At 53.7% G+C, this 10,212-nt stretch overlaps 1 non-coding gene across 1 annotated transcript; it reads right to left on the reverse strand.

Annotated features, from left to right (window-relative positions):
- Positions 1-9,867: 9,867 nt before the first annotated feature.
- On the reverse strand, positions 9,868-9,973 carry LOC121278527. The gene has a single exon (XR_005943189.1). It is a non-coding gene; the product is annotated as a U6 spliceosomal RNA (small nuclear RNA).
- Between the last annotated feature and the right edge of the window lie 239 nt (positions 9,974-10,212).

A 10,212-nucleotide genomic window follows, 5' to 3' on the forward strand; every position in this document is an offset into this window, starting at 1 on the left:
AGCGTGAATGTGTGTGTGTGAGGGAGAGCATGAGTGTGTGTGTGTGAGTGTGTGCGTGTGAGGGAGAGTGTGAGTGTGTGTGTGAGGGAGAGTGTGAGTGTGTGTGTGAGGGAGAGGGTGTGTGTGTGAGTGAGAGGGTGTGTGTGTGAGGGAGAACCTGAGGGTGTGTGTGTGAGGGAGAGGGTGAGTGTGTGTGTGTGTGAGGGAAAGGGTGTGTGTGTGTGAGGGAGACGGTGAGTGTGTGTGTGAGGGAGAAGCTGAGGGTGTGTGTGTGAGGGAGAGTGCGAGTGTGTGTGAGTGAGAGGGTGAGTGTTTGTGAGGGAGAGGGTGAGTGTGTGTGTGTGTGAGGCAGAGAATGAGTGTGTGTGTGTGAGGCAGAGAGTGAGTGTCTGTGTGTGAGGCAGAGAATGAGTGTGTGTGTGTGAGGCAGAGAATGAGTGTGTCTGTGTGAGGGGGAGGGTGAGTGTGTCTGTGTGAGGGGGAGGGTGAGTGTGTGTGTGTGAGGGAGAGGGTGAGTGTGTGTGTGTTGGAGAGGCTGAGTATGTGTGTGAGGGAGCGGGTGAGTGTGTTAGCGTGAGGTAGAGGATGAGTGAGTTAGCGTGAGGGAGAGGGTGAATGTCTGTGTGTGAGGGAGAGCATGAGTGTGTGTATGTGTGAGGGAGAGGGTGAGTGCGTGTGTGTTATGGAGAGGGTGAGTATGTTTGGGTGAGGGTGAAGGTGAGTGAGTGTGTGTGAGGGAGAGGGTGAGTATGTGTGTGTGAGGTAGAGGGTGAGTATGTGTGTTTGAGGTAGAGGGTGAGTATGTGTGTGTGAGGGAGAAGGTGAGTGAGTGTGAGTGAGGGAGAAGATGAATGTGTTTGTGTGTGAGGGTGAGTGTGTGTGTGTGAGGTAGAGGGTGAGTATGTGTGTGTGAGGTAGAGGGTGAGTATGTGTGTTTGAGGTAGAGGGTGAGTTTGTGTGTGTGAGGGAGAAGGTGAGTGTGTGTGTGTGTGTGAGGGACAGGGTGAGTGTGTGTGTGTGTGTGTGAGAGGGTGTGTGTGGGTGAGGGTGAAGGTGAGTGAGTGTGTGTGAGGGAGAGGGTGAGTGTGTATGTGTGAGGGAGAGGGTGAGTGTGTATGTGAGGGAGAGGGTGAGTGTGTGTATGTGAGGTTGGGTGTGTGTGTGTGTGAGGGAGAGGGTGAGTGTGTGTATGTGAGGTTGGGGGTGAGTGTGTGTGTGTGAGGGAGAGGGTGAGTGTGTGTGTGATGGAGAGGGTGAGTGTGTGTGTGTGGGAGAGGGTGAGTATGTGTGTGTGAGGGAGAGGGTGTGTGTGTGTATGAGGGAGAGGGTGAGTGTGTATGTGTGAGGGAGAGGGTGAGTGTGTGTGTGTGAGGGAGAGGGTGAGTGTGTGTGTGTGTAAGGGAGAGGGTGAGTGTGTGTGTGTGTGAGGGAGAGGGTGAGTATGTGTGTGTGAGGGAGAGAGTGATTGTGTGTGTGTGAGTGAGAGGGTGAGTATGTGTGTGTGAGGGAGAGGGTGATTGTGTGTGTGTGAGGGAGTGGGTGTGTGGGTGAGGGTGAGTGTGTGTGGGTGAGGGTGAAGGTGAGTGTCTGTGTGTGTGTGAGGGACAGGGTGAGTGTGTGTGTGTGTGTGTGAGAGGGTGAGTGTGTGTGAGGGAGAGGGTGAGTGTGTGTGTGAGGGAGAGGGTGAGTGTGTGTGTGTGAGTGAGAGGGTGAGTGTATGTGAGGGAGAGGGTGAGAGTGTGTGGGTGAGGGTGAAGGTGAGTGAGTGTGTGTGTGGGAGAGGGTGAGTGTGTGTGTATGTGTGAGGGAGAGGGTGAGTGTGTGTGTGAGGGAGAGGGTGAGCGTTTGTATGTGAGGTTGGGTGTGTGTGTGTGTGTGTGAGGAAGAGGGTGAGTGTGTGTATGTGAGGTTGGGGGTGAGTGTGTGTGTGTGAGCGAGAGGGTGAGTGTGTGTGTGTGTGTGTGAGGGGCAGGGTGTGTGTGTGTGAGGGGCAGGGTGTGTGTGTGTGAGGGAGAGGGTGAGTGTGTGTGTGAGGGAGTGGGTGAGTGTGTGTGCGAGGGAGAGGCTGAGGGTGTGTGTGTGAGGGAGAGGGTGAGTGTGTGTGTGTGTGATGGAGAGGGTGAGTGTGTGTGTGTGTGTGGGAGAGGGTGAGTATGTGTGTGTGAGGGAGAGGGTGAGTGTGTGTGTGTGAGGGAGAGGGTGAGTGTGTGTGTGTGAGGGAGAGGGTGAGTATGTGTGAGTGAGGGAGAGGGTGAGTGTGTGTGTGTGAGGGAGAGGGTGAGTGTGTGTGTGTGAGGGAGAGGGTGAGTATGTGTGTGTGAGGGAGAGGGTGAGTATGTGTGTGTGAGGGAGAGGGTGATTGTGTCTGTGTGAGGGAGCGGGTGAGTGTGTGAGGGAGCGGGTGAGTGTGTGTGGGTGAGGGTGAGTGTGTGTGGGTGAGGGAGAAGGTGAGTGTGTGTGTGTGAGGGACAGGGTGAGTGTGTGTGTGTGTGTGTGAGAGGGTGTGTGTGGGTGAGGGTGAAGGTGAGTGAGTGTGTGTGAGGGAGAGGGTGAGTGTGTATGTGTGAGGGAGAGGGTGAGTGTGTGTATGTGAGGTTGGGTGTGTGTGTGTGTGTGTGTGAGGGAGAGGGTGAGTGTGTGTATGTGAGGTTGGGGGTGAGTGTGTGTGTGTGAGGGAGAGGGTGAGTGTGTGTGTGATGGAGAGGGTGAGTGTGTGTGTGTGGGAGAGGGTGAGTATGTGTGTGTGAGGGAGAGGGTGTGTGTGTGTATGAGGGAGAGGGTGAGTGTGTATGTGTGAGGGAGAGGGTGAGTGTGTGTGTGTGAGGGAGAGGGTGAGTGTGTGTGTAAGGGAGAGGGTGAGTGTGTGTGTGTGTGAGGGAGAGGGTGAGTATGTGTGTGTGAGGGAGAGAGTGATTGTGTGTGTGTGAGTGAGAGGGTGAGTATGTGTGTGTGAGGGAGAGGGTGATTGTGTGTGTGTGAGGGAGTGGGTGTGTGGGTGAGGGTGAGTGTGTGTGGGTGAGGGTGAAGGTGAGTGTGTGTGTGTGTGTGAGGGACAGGGTGAGTGTGTGTGTGTGTGTGTGAGAGGGTGAGTGTGTGTGAGGGAGAGGGTGAGTGTGTGTGTGTGAGGGAGAGGGTGAGTGTGTGTGTGTGAGTGAGAGGGTGAGTGTATGTGAGGGAGAGGGTGAGAGTGTGTGGGTGAGGGTGAAGGTGAGTGAGTGTGTGTGTGGGAGAGGGTGAGTGTGTGTGTATGTGTGAGGAAGAGGGTGAGTGTGTGTGTGAGGGAGAGGGTGAGTGTTTGTATGTGAGGTTGGGTGTGTGTGTGTGTGTGTGAGGAAGAGGGTGAGTGTGTGTATGTGAGGTTGGGGGTGAGTGTGTGTGTGTGTGTGAGCGAGAGGGTGAGTGTGTGTGTGTGTGTGTGTGTGTGTGTGTGTGAGGGGCAGGGTGTGTGTGTGTGAGGGGCAGGGTGTGTGTGTGTGAGGGAGAGGGTGAGTGTGTGTGTGAGGGAGTGGGTGAGTGTGTGTGCGAGGGAGAGGGTGAGTATGTGTGTGTGAGGGAGAGGGTGAGTGTGTATGTGTGAGGGAGAGGGTGAGTGTGTGTGTGTGAGGGAGAGGGTGAGTGTGTGTGTGTGTAAGGGAGAGGGTGAGTGTGTGTATGTGAGGTTGGGGGTGAGTGTGTGTGTGTGAGCGAGAGGGTGAGTGTGTGTGCAAGGGAGAGGCTGAGTGTGTGTGTGTGAGGGAGAGGGTGAGTGTGTGTGTGATGGAGAGGGTGAGTGTGTGTTTGGGAGAGGGTGAGTATGTGTGTGTGAGGGAGAGGGTGTGTGTGTGTGTGAGGGAGAGGGTGAGTGTGTATGTGTGAGGGAGAGGGTGAGTGTGTGTGTGTGAGGGAGAGGGTGAGTGTGTGTGTGTGTAAGGGAGAGGGTGAGTGTGTGTGTGTGTGAGGGAGAGGGTGAGTATGTGTGTGTGAGGGAGAGGGTGATTGTGTGTGTGTGAGTGAGAGGGTGAGTATGTGTGTGTGAGGGAGAGGGTGATTGTGTGTGTGTGAGGGAGTGGGTGTGTGGGTGAGGGTGAGTGTGTGTGGGTGAGGGTGAAGGTGAGTGTGTGTGTGTGTGTGAGGGACAGGGTGAGTGTGTGTGTGTGTGTGTGTGAGAGGGTGAGTGTGTGTGAGGGAGAGGGTGAGTGTGTGTGTGTGAGGGAGAGGGTGAGTGTGTGTGTGTGAGGGAGAGGGTGAGTGTGTGTGTGTGAGTGAGAGGGTGAGTGTATGTGAGGGAGAGGGTGAGAGTGTGTGGGTGAGGGTGAAGGTGAGTGAGTGTGTGTGTGGGAGAGGGTGAGTGTGTGTGTATGTGTGAGGGAGAGGGTGAGTGTGTGTGTGAGGGAGAGGGTGAGTGTTTGTATGTGAGGTTGGGTGTGTGTGTGTGTGTGTGAGGAAGAGGGTGAGTGTGTGTATGTGAGGTTGGGGGTGAGTGTGTGTGTGTGAGCGAGAGGGTGAGTGTGTGTGTGTGTGTGTGTGTGTGTGTGTGTGAGGGGCAGGGTGTGTGTGTGTGAGGGTCAGTGTGTGTGTGTGTGAGTGAGAGGGTGAGTGTGTGTGTGAGGGAGTGGGTGAGTGTGTGTGCGAGGGAGAGGGTGAGTATGTGTGTGTGAGGGAGAGGGTGAGTGTGTATGTGTGAGGGAGAGGGTGAGTGTGTGTGTGTGAGGGAGAGGGTGAGTGTGTGTGTGTGTGTAAGGGAGAGGGTGAGTGTGTGTGTGTGTGAGGGAGACGGTGAGTATGTGTGTGTGAGGGAGAGGGTGATTGTGTGTGTGTGAGTGAGAGGGTGAGTATGTGTGTGTGAGGGAGAGGGTGATTGTGTGTGTGTGAGGGAGTGGGTGTGTGGGTGAGGGTGAGTGTGTGTGGGTGAGGGTGAAGGTGAGTGTGTGTGTGTGTGTGAGGGACAGGGTGAGTGTGTGTGTGTGTGTGAGTGAGAGGGTGAGTGTATGTGAGGGAGAGGGTGAGAGTGTGTGGGTGAGGGTGAAGGTGAGTGAGTGTGTGTGTGGGAGAGGGTGAGTGTGTGTGTATGTGTGAGGGAGAGGGTGAGTGTGTGTGTGAGGGAGAGGGTGATTGTGTGTGTGTGAGGGAGTGGGTGTGTGGGTGAGGGTGAGTGTGTGTGGGTGAGGGTGAAGGTGAGTGTGTGTGTGTGTGTGAGGGACAGGGTGAGTGTGTGTGTGTGTGTGTGTGAGAGGGTGAGTGTGTGTGAGGGAGAGGGTGAGTGTGTGTGTGTGAGGGAGAGGGTGAGTGTGTGTGTGTGAGGGAGAGGGTGAGTGTGTGTGTGTGAGTGAGAGGGTGAGTGTATGTGAGGGAGAGGGTGAGAGTGTGTGGGTGAGGGTGAAGGTGAGTGAGTGTGTGTGTGGGAGAGGGTGAGTGTGTGTGTATGTGTGAGGGAGAGGGTGAGTGTGTGTGTGAGGGAGAGTGTGAGTGTTTGTATGTGAGGTTGGGTGTGTGTGTGTGTGTGTGAGGAAGAGGGTGAGTGTGTGTATGTGAGGTTGGGGGTGAGTGTGTGTGTGTGAGCGAGAGGGTGAGTGTGTGTGTGTGTGTGTGTGTGTGTGTGTGAGGGGCAGGGTGTGTGTGTGTGAGGGGCAGGGTGTGTGTGTGTGAGGGAGAGGGTGAGTGTGTGTGTGAGGGAGTGGGTGAGTGTGTGTGCGAGGGAGAGGGTGAGTATGTGTGTGTGAGGGAGAGGGTGAGTGTGTATGTGTGAGGGAGAGGGTGAGTGTGTGTGTGTGAGGGAGAGGGTGAGTGTGTGTGTGTGTGTAAGGGAGAGGGTGAGTGTGTGTGTGTGTGAGGGAGACGGTGAGTATGTGTGTGTGAGGGAGAGGGTGATTGTGTGTGTGTGAGTGAGAGGGTGAGTATGTGTGTGTGAGGGAGAGGGTGATTGTGTGTGTGTGAGGGAGTGGGTGTGTGGGTGAGGGTGAGTGTGTGTGGGTGAGGGTGAAGGTGAGTGTGTGTGTGTGTGTGAGGGACAGGGTGAGTGTGTGTGTGTGTGTGAGTGAGAGGGTGAGTGTATGTGAGGGAGAGGGTGAGAGTGTGTGGGTGAGGGTGAAGGTGAGTGAGTGTGTGTGTGGGAGAGGGTGAGTGTGTGTGTATGTGTGAGGGAGAGGGTGAGTGTGTGTGTGAGGGAGAGGGTGAGTGTGTATGTGTGAGGGAGAGGGTGAGTGTGTATGTGAGGGAGAGGGTGAGTGTGTGTATGTGAGGTTGGGTGTGTGTGTGTGTGTGAGGGAGAGGGTGAGTGTGTGTATGTGAGGTTGGGGGTGAGTGTGTGTGTGTGAGGGAGAGGGTGAGTGTGTGTGTGATGGAGAGGGTGAGTGTGTGTGTGTGTGAGGGAGAGGGTGAGTATGTGTGTGTGAGGGAGAGGGTGATTGTGTGTGTGTGAGTGAGAGGGTGAGTATGTGTGTGTGAGGGAGAGGGTGATTGTGTGTGTGTGAGGGAGTGGGTGTGTGGGTGAGGGTGAGTGTGTGTGGGTGAGAGTGAAGGTGAGTGTGTGTGTGTGTGTGAGGGACAGGGTGAGTGTGTGTGTGTGTGTGTGAGAGGGTGACTGTGTGTGAGGGAGAGGGTGAGTGTGTGTGTGTGAGGGAGAGGGTGAGTGTGTGTGTGTGAGTGAGAGGGTGAGTGTATGTGAGGGAGAGGGTGAGAGTGTGTGGGTGAGGGTGAATGTGAGTGAGTGTGTGTGTGGGAGAGGGTGAGTGTGTGTGTATGTGTGAGGGAGAGGGTGAGTGTGTGTGTGAGGGAGAGGGTGAGTGTTTGTATGTGAGGTTGGGTGTGTGTGTGTGTGTGAGGAAGAGGGTGAGTGTGTGTATGTGAGGTTGGGGGTGAGTGTGTGTGTGTGAGCGAGAGGGTGAGTGTGTGTGTGAGGGAGAGGCTGAGGGTGTGTGTGTGAGGGAGAGGGTGAGTGTGTGTGTGTGTGATGGAGAGGGTGAGTGTGTGTGTGTGTGTGGGAGAGTGTGAGTATGTGTGTGTGAGGGAGAGGGTGAGTGTGTGTGTGTGAGGGAGAGGGTGAGTGTGTGTGTGAGGGAGAGGGTGAGTGTGTGTGTGTGAGGGAGAGGGTGAGTACGTGTGTGTGAGGGAGAGGGTGAGTACGTGTGTGTGAGGGAGAGGGTGAGTATGTGTGTGTGAGGGAGAGGGTGATTGTGTCTGTGTGAGGGAGCGGGTGAGTGTGTGAGGGAGCGGGTGAGTGTGTGTGGGTGAGGGTGAGTGTGTGTGGGTGAGGGTGAAGGTGAGTGTGTGTGTGTGAGGGGGAGGGTGTGTGTGTGTGTGAGGGAGAGGGTCAGTGTGTGAGGGAGAAGCTGAGGGTGTGTTTTTGAGGGAGAGGGTGTGTGTGTGTGTGAGGGAGAGGGTGAGTGTGTGTGAGGGAGAGGGTGAGTGTGTGTGTGTGAGAGAGCGGGTGAGTTTGTCTGTGAGGGAGCGGGTGAGTGTGTGTGTTTGTGAGGGAGAGGGTGAGTGTGTGTGTGTGTGAATGTGTGAGGGAGACGGTGTGTGTGTGAGGGAGATTGTGAGTGTGTGTGTGAGGGAGAGTGTGTGTGTGTGTGTGTGTGTGTGAGGGAGAGGCTGAGGGTGTTTGTGTGAGGGAGAGGGTGAGTGTGTGTGTGAGGGAGAGGCTGAGGGTGTGTGTGTGAGGGAGAGGGTGAGTGTGTGTGTGAGGGAGAGGGTGAGTATGTGTGTATGAGGGAGAGGGTGAGTGTGTGTGTGTGTGTGAGGTAGAGGCTGAGGGTGTGTGTGTGAGGGAGAGGGTGAGTCTGTGTGAGGGAGTGGGTGAGTGTGTGTGTGTGAGGGAGAGGCTGAGGGTGTGTGTGTGAGGGAGAGTGTATGTGTATGTGGGAGTGGGTGAGTATGTGTGTGTGAGGGAGTGGTTGAGTGTGTGTGTGAGGGAGTGGGTGAGTGTGTGTGTGAGGGAGAGAGTGAGTGTGTGTGTGTGATGGAGAGGTTGAGTGTGTGTGTGTGAGGGAGAGGGTGGGTGTGTGTGTGTGAGGGAGAGGGTGAGTGTGTGTGTGTGTGAGGGAGGGGGTGAGTGTGTGTGTGAGGGAGAGGGTGAGTGTGTGTTTGTGGGAGAGGGTGAGTGTGTGTGTGTGAGGGAGTGGGTGAGTGTGTGTGTGAGGGAGAGGGTGAGTGTGTGTGTGTGTGAGGGAGTGGGTGAGTGTGTGTGTGAGGGAGAGGGTGAGTGTGTGTGTGTGAGGGAGGGGGTGAGTGTGTGTGTGAGGGAGAGGGTGAGTGTGTGTGTGTGTGAGGGAGAGGGTGAGTGTGTGTGTGTGTGAGGGAGGGGGTGAGTGTGTGTGTGAGGGAGAGGGTGAGTGTGTGTGTGTGTGTGAGGGAGGGGGTGAGTGTGTGTGTGAGGGAGAGGGTGAGTGTGTGTGTGTGTGAGGGAGTGGGTGAGTGTGTGTGTGAGGGAGAGGGTGAGTGTGTGTGTGTGAGGGAGAGGGTGAGTGTGTGTGTGTGAGGGAGTGGGTGAGTGTGTGTGTGAGGGAGAGGGTGAGTGTGTGTGTGTCTGGCTCATTCCATTCTGAGCTCTCATTCACCCTTCCCCCCCCCCTCACACCAACAGGGCCTGTCACCCATTCTCAGATGGGATGAGGGTTTCTGACGAGCACTGAGACTTGAAGCCTGCTGTATTCACACACTCTCACCCTTTCACTCTAATCGTTGTCTTTATTTATTACTCAGTTTGAATTATCAATATATTGTCGTGGTTTTAATGCTCTGCAAATTGTTTCTTATCATACCTCGGCTTAGTTTTTGAAATTCATATTTAATGTTGTGCCAAACCTTATCTTTCTGAAATTTGATCATCGGCTCCCCAAGAATGAAAAAAATTGAAACGTTCCCCCCCCCCTCCCAAAGTCCCTCTCCTCAAAGCAAAATGGTTGGACAAGCCTGGTCCATGGTATTTGAAGTGTGTGCAGGATACTTATCTTGCCTGATACATTTCCAGCCCAATGGAGGAGGAGGTTATGCTGGACCTGGTTCTGGGGAATGAGGTGGGTTTAAGTGGTTCAGATGTCAGGACTGGAATATTTAGGGGACAGGGTTCATGGTATTTAGGCTTTGGTTAGCTAGGGGAAAGGGCAAGGAGCAATCTAGAGTGAAATTGTAGTATGGCCAACTTCAGTGGGGTGAGACCGCATCTGTCCCTGGAAATTAATCAAAGGCTGGCCGGCAAAACTGTAACAGAACAATGGGCTGCATTTAAACAGGAGATGGTTTGGGTACAGTCCAGGTATCTACCCAGCAGGGGGATAGCAAGCAAAACCCCCGTCATGACAAAAGAGATAGAAAGGAAAATAAAGAAAAGGCGGTATAATCTACAGGTGTGTCAGTTTAACCTTGGTGGTGGGAACGCTTCTGGAAATGATAATTCCGGATAAAATTAACAGTCACTTGGACAAGCATGGATTAATTAAGGAAAGCTAACACGGATTTGTTAAGGACAAATCATATTTGCTGGAAATGTTTTGTAACATACATGCCACACATGTGCCAGGCAATGACCATCTCTACCAAGACAGAATATAACTATCTCCCCTTGACATTCAATGGCATCACCATTGCTGAATTCCCCCACTATCAACATCCTGGGGGTTACCATTGGTCAGAAACTGAACTGGACTCACCATATAAACACTGCGGCTACAAGAGCAGGTCAGAGGCTAGGAATTCTGTGGTGAGTAACTCACCTCCTGACTCCCCAAAGCCTGTCCACCTACATCTACAAGACACAAGTCAGGAGTGTGATGGAATACTGTCTGCTTCCCTAGAGACTATTAGAAAGGGCAGACATGTGGCAGATGGAATTTAACGCAGAGAAGTGTGAAGTGATACATTTTGGTAGGAAGAACAAGGAAAAGCAATATAAAATAAAGGGTGCAATTCTAAAGTAGCTGCAGGAACATGGAGATCCGGGGGCATAATCTTCTCTGTATCGTTCCAATTTTAATATATGTGCTGCCGAAGCGAGCACTATCTGCACAAATGGTTAAAGGTGGTAGGGTAGATTGAGAAAGTGGTTAAAAAGGCAAACAGGAATCCTGGACCTTATAAACAGAGGCTTCGAGCACAAAAGCAAGAAAATTATGGTGAATCTTTGTAGAAGTCTGTTTAGGCTTCTGGATGTACATAATACTGGAGTATTGTGTCCAGTTCTGGGCACCGCTCTTTGGGAAGGATGTGAATGCATTAGAGAGGCTACGGAAAGGATTT

Source organism: Carcharodon carcharias, chromosome 5 (assembly GCF_017639515.1).
Source record: "Carcharodon carcharias isolate sCarCar2 chromosome 5, sCarCar2.pri, whole genome shotgun sequence".
NCBI classification, from domain to species: Eukaryota; Metazoa; Chordata; class Chondrichthyes; order Lamniformes; family Lamnidae; genus Carcharodon; species Carcharodon carcharias.